This window comes from Triticum aestivum, chromosome 7B, assembly GCF_018294505.1.
Source record: "Triticum aestivum cultivar Chinese Spring chromosome 7B, IWGSC CS RefSeq v2.1, whole genome shotgun sequence".
NCBI classification, from domain to species: Eukaryota; Viridiplantae; Streptophyta; class Magnoliopsida; order Poales; family Poaceae; genus Triticum; species Triticum aestivum.
The window spans coordinates 291,840,863-291,846,862 of record NC_057813.1 but is presented as its reverse complement, the minus strand read 5'-3'; positions in this window follow the sequence as shown (position 1 = coordinate 291,846,862).

The following is a 6,000-nucleotide window of genomic DNA, read 5'->3' as shown; positions in this document are numbered from 1 at the left end:
CGTTCCAACTTCATGGAAATTATGTCCATTGCCATTGAGGGCAATAAATATATTGAGGAGTTGGAATCTCATCTCTAGGAGCATGAGGTCACCATTGAGAAAATGGAAGCACATGGGCGTGATTACGCAAATGAGATCGCGGAGCTATCTCAAGCTCTTGAACATGAACAAACCACCTCCGAATCTCTTGAGGAGACTTTTGCTCTAGAATTATCTAGAGTGAGGGAATCTCATGATAGAGCTCTTGAGGTGGCCAAAGATTTCAAAACTAAAAATGCTAAGCTTGAAGTTTCTCATGCTAGACTCCTTGAGGATTTTGAGCACCTCAAAAATGGCTCAAGGGTCATCAAGGGTGAGCTCATCAAACTCACCGAGTCTCATTCCCAACTTGAAGCTTCTTATATAAAAGAGCTTGCCAAGTTGCCTTCTCCTCTTGTTGTTAATGATGATGCGTGTGCTACTAATTCTATTACTTGTGAAGCATCCATTTTGAAGGAGAATGTTGAGCTACGGGCTCAACTTGAGGTGCTATCTAGCAATTATGGGAAATTGGAAGAAAGTCATGAAAAGCTCTCAAGCTCTCATGATGATCTTCTAGTATCCCATAGTGCACTAAAGATAGCTCATGAGGCCATGATTGCTAAGGTAACATCTAGTGAGCCTCATGTGGATACTAGCACTACTTCTAGTCAAAAAAGTATATTGCCATGTGCTAGTCCTTGTAATTCATCTACTCACAATGTTGGTACATCTTGTGATGAATTGCTTTCCTTGCCTTGTTGCTCTAACGATGAAGCTTATACTTCCTCTAGTACTTGTGTTGAGACTAACCATGTAGAGGAAATCAAAGAGCTCAAGGCCCAAGTCACTTCTTTGAAGAAAGACTTGGAAAAGTGTCAAGAAGGGAAATCCACACTCAACAATATCTTGAGTGTGCAAAAATCCCCCAATGACAAAGGTGGACTTGGATTCAACTCCAATAAGAAGAAGAAGTCCAAGATGAACAAAAAGAAGGGCCAAGAACAAGTCAAGAATTCGGCCAAGATTGTTTGCTTCAAGTGCAAAGTAGAAGGGCATCATGTTAGATCTTGCCCATTGAAGAAGAAGGCCATTAGTGTCAAGCAACAAGGGAAGAGGGCACAAGTTCAATCACATGCTCAACCTCAAGTTGAAGAAAGGCCTCTTCCCAAGAAGACTCAAGTTAATGCTTCTCAAGTTGAGAAATCAAGTGAGAAGAAAGTGAAGAGTAGACGTTGCTACTTATGTCGTGATAAAGGTCACGTCGCTTCTTCATGCACTAGTGGTGACTTATCCAACCCAATTATTATTGATGATATCTATTCTCTTGGTAAGGATAAGGTTGGCAATGTGTTTGCCAAGTTTGTTGGTACTCAAAGTGGTGTCAAGCAAAGAACCATTTGGGTAGCCAAACCTATTGTGACTAACCTCTTAGGACCCAACTTGGTTGGGGACCAACTAGCTGAAACTTGATCAATAGGTGTTGTTGGAGGGCATTGGAGACTTGGCTACTTTATGAAGAATTAAGGGGACTTCATCACTCTTATTGTCTCAAGCCAAGTCAATTGAATCATCAAGTTTATATCTTATATCCAATGTGCCTCCTTGTGGTAACTTGTACTTAAAATTGCTTACATTGAAAGTTACTTGCCCCCTTGCATGTTTTGGTTTTGTTCCTTGCATGTGTTGGTATATGTTGTGATTCCAACTTGCTTATCTTGAGCAATCAAGTATATGTGTGTTGGTTTGCACACCATGTACGTGTGTGTCGTGCGTTGAGCCTTTAGGCTTCTTGTTTGTATCCTAGTTGGATCGTGTGAGAGATTAATGGAACATCCCATTTTGGGGGAGTGATGTGCTTTGTGCACCTCACAATCCTATAAATGTGTGTACATGAGGAATACCATCTAGTATTGATACTACAAGAGTATCTAGTCGCTAGGTGGTATATCTCTCATGAGAAATTCAAATTCTAAATAGTCCATTAATTATCTCTTGTTTGTTCCTCTTATTGCCTCTTGTTAAGTTCTTATTGGTATCACATTATGGGGGAGTAATATGCTAAATGCATATTACAAGCCTAGAAAATGTGTACATTTGAGATATTGTCACCTAGAATTGATATTGTAGATTATCTTGTTCCTAGGTGGCATGTTAGCTCTACAAGTTGCAATTTGCTTGTGTTTGTTGTGAAGATGATGTTGGATGTCCTTGTTATCTACCACCAGGAATTATTTCCAAATACTTCTTGTCTTTTGACAATTGGTAGTCACTTATGTGTGGTAGAATTTGTTGATCATCTTTACTTTGGCTTTTGTTTTTATTTGCCTTTTTCTCTTGCCAAGGTTTGTGTCAACTCCCTCGTCTTCCCTACCACTTATGGATCTTGTTTATTTCTTGTTCTTGTCTAGTGTTTTCTAGATATAGTGAAAGTGGTGATCCCACCTTGTGCATTTTGTATTTAAATGCAAATCCTATATAATGCACAACTCGTGGGGGAGCTATCCTATTTTCTTTAGAACACTCTTCTTGTGATCCTTATCAAGTGTGTTTTGGTGGAAGGCAAGCCATTTCTTTTTGGTACTTTATGCCATCATGAAACTCTGTCGAGAGCCTGGTTTGTTTGGAACCATCCTCTCTTTGGGGGTTTGACATCTTTAATTTAGTGTGTATCAATGGATATCTCATTCCTTGATGTATCTTTAATGATATCTTCCAAGTGGTGATTTCTCCATTTGGTATCCTTTTCACTTGGCATTTCTTTGTCCTTTGGTATCGGTTCTTGAAAGTTTTGAGCATGCATATTTACTTCATGTATTCTATTTGGCATGCTTTCTTTCGTTGACCCAATATATAGGGGAAACTCCACCAAGTCTCAAATTGGATGAGATGTGCATGAAATTCATTTCCATATCTATATGCACATATTTATGTGGAGTTTGTCCTATGTATTGGTGTTTCTAACTATTTGGTCCCAATGAGTTTGGGTACCGTTTAGTTTGTGTTGTTCTTGTAGGAACAGTTGGAGATGCATTGGATGCTCGGCTCACTCACAAGGAAGGTGTTGTCACCATGTGCTTATTGGAGTTAAGCTAGGATGATCAATGAACTACTATCTACCTTCAATTGCTATCTACTACATCCTTCCAATGATATCTCGGTAACAAGTATCTATTCATGCTTTCTCCTCTTGCATTCAACCTTGTGTAGGTTGCATCTTGGCATGATATTCATTTCATATCTTGTGATACTTGTTTCCTTTCTCAAAGAATCCCAATGATGATCTCTTGTTGCTAGTTGTGATGCCTTTGATGGATGTGTGTTTGGACTTCATTTATATACAATAAGACCATATCTAGCCATGTGCTATGCTTTCAAGCAAATATCGAATTGGTATGTTTATGACTTCCTTGTGGATATCTTGTTCCTTCGTGTTGTAACTATTTCGGGTGTACATCCTTCTTTGTAGATATATATATCATCATGATTTCGTCTACATAGAACCTTATACACTTGAGAGAAATTACATCTCTAGTTGATATCCTTTCTTTCACGTCCACCTTGTCTTTCTTGTGTTATTTCTTTGGTGGCTCCATGAAAGCTTTTGCCTTGAGTGCGTGTCCTCTTTCGTTGCATCTTGATGCACTCTTGTGTGGTGAAGGTTATTTTCCTCTTGCTTATCTTTACGAGGTTTTTGCCATCTTAATTGGTATCCCTCGTCTTGATGAGCCTCCCCTCGTCTATCTTCACCACGGGTTGTCACAAGAATAGGTTCTCTTTTACTTATTAGTAAGCTTGTGAACCCTTTTGCCAGTTGTGTGTGGGAATGATAGGCCTTGCACCGTGTGCCTCATTCTTTCAAGACTATGTTGATGCTTTATGCTCATCCTATTTTTAGTCTTCTCAAGTGCTTTGCCATGACTCACACACATCATTTTGGTTGAGCCTATTCTTAAGTTGCCTCTTTTACATGTTGCTCAACCATGTGCTTGTTGCAAGCGCTAGGCTCTGTCTCCTATAGGCTCACTTGCACTGGATGTTAGTTTCTATTGATCTTGGGGGAGCTATGATCCTATTTTGTGCACTTTGTATTCAAATTCAAAAATTCTTATGTGTGCACAAATCATGGGGAGCTTCTCTAGTTTCTTTAGAACACTCCTTTGCGCTTATCATAATATCTTTATTCGTGTGGCATGTAGGATCATTGGTCTAGTTGGTTCAATTGATATCCGTTGATTGCTTGCTTCAATTGGTATCTTCTGATTGCTTGTGTCTCTCTTTGTTATGTCTTTGTGGCATATCTTTCTGTTGCAATCTCTGGGCATCAATATAGTTTGTCTTCCTCCAAGTATTGGCAGTTGGATATGTGTATTGCATTCCACTCTCTTGTTGAGAAATACACAATTTTTGGAGGACCACAATTTATATTGGCCTTCTAAGATTTTCGCCCATTTTGGCAATCGATGCCAATGGGGGAGAAGTTTCAGAGAGTTTTGTGGAGTACCTTTGGTTTTTGTTTCCTTAGCATTTGCATCTCATACGCATGCATTATTGGTTGGTGCATTGAATGGTGATGCATAATTCCTTGTATAAACTCTCTTGAAAGTGATTGTCATCAATTACCAAAATGGGGGATATTGAAAGGACATGTGGTGCCCCCATGTGTGGTTTTGGTAATTGATGACAATCTCTATGGACTAATGGTTGCCTTGAGTTGTATTTGAAGGATTTGTCCATAGGCTTTTCTTGTAGTCCATTTGTTGGTTTCAAGGAGAGTTTGTGATGACCAAGGTGCTATTAAGGAATTATCCAAAGATTGGTCATATGAGTGTTGTGCTTATAGCAAGCATGTCTTGAAGAAGAAGAGTGTGTGATCATTCATGTTTACCTTCAAGACATCATCCAAATGAAGAGAGTTGGAAAGATTCAAGGTTGATCCAGACTAAGTCAAAGAGTGAATCAAGTTGATCAACACACAAATCTTAGAAGATGTACCGAGAGGGATCAAGCGATCCCATGGTATGGTAAGCATTGTCAATTACGCTTTGTGTACTAACCCATGATCTTCGTGAGAGTTCTTTGTGGGGTTAGGTTGTGGTGTGCAAGTTCAAGTGAAGCATCACAAAGAGATCAAATGCTTGAAGCCTGCTGTCCATTGTAGTGACAATGGACTTGTGAAGATGTGCGGAAGAGAGGCTCACCCATAGTGGAGTATGGGGGAGCAATCAACTAGTCTTCATCGAGCCAACGCAATCAAGAAAGGTGGTCCAACTTGAGGGAGTAAAGATCGTCATCATCTAGCTCAAGTGGATCATGTGCAAGGCAAAGGTTTTTCCTTGATAGGTTTTTCTATTTTACCGGTCTTGTGGTGGTAGTTGGGAGACCGAGTTATAGGATCGTTTGCCGTACTATCAAGGGGGGCTCTCAAGTTGGTAGCTTGATCGTATCGTTAGTAGAGAGCTCAAACCATTGCATCCTTGCATCATGTTTCTTGGTTCTTGTTTGGTTATCTTTGTGAGTCTTAGAGCTTATGGTCATCTTGATGACAAGCTTGAGTTCATCGAAAACGGAGTTCGCATGCGCCTTCTATGATGTTTTCGGTGTTGGAGGTTTTACCGGTCTTATCTGATGAAGGGTTCTCACCATTTTCTTATGGGACTTTTCTCATTTGCTTATTCTTGATATTTCTATCAATATTGTATTAGCCCATGTCGTTAGCTTTCCAACAAACTTGGTTTCGTTGAATTCGGAGTCCGTTTGCAAAAGTTGTGGCTGTTTTGGTAAAGGCTGGAGCGGTACTACCGCGACTAGAGCGGATGTAATTTTTTACTACCGCTCCAGAACGGTACTACCGCTGCTCCTGAGCGGTAGTACCACTCCAGAGCAGTACTACCATGGCTCCTAAGCGGTAGTACCGCCCGGACCAAAATCTCGTGTTTTCTCTCTCGTTTGGGCTGTTTTGACCGTGCTAAGCGGTAGTAC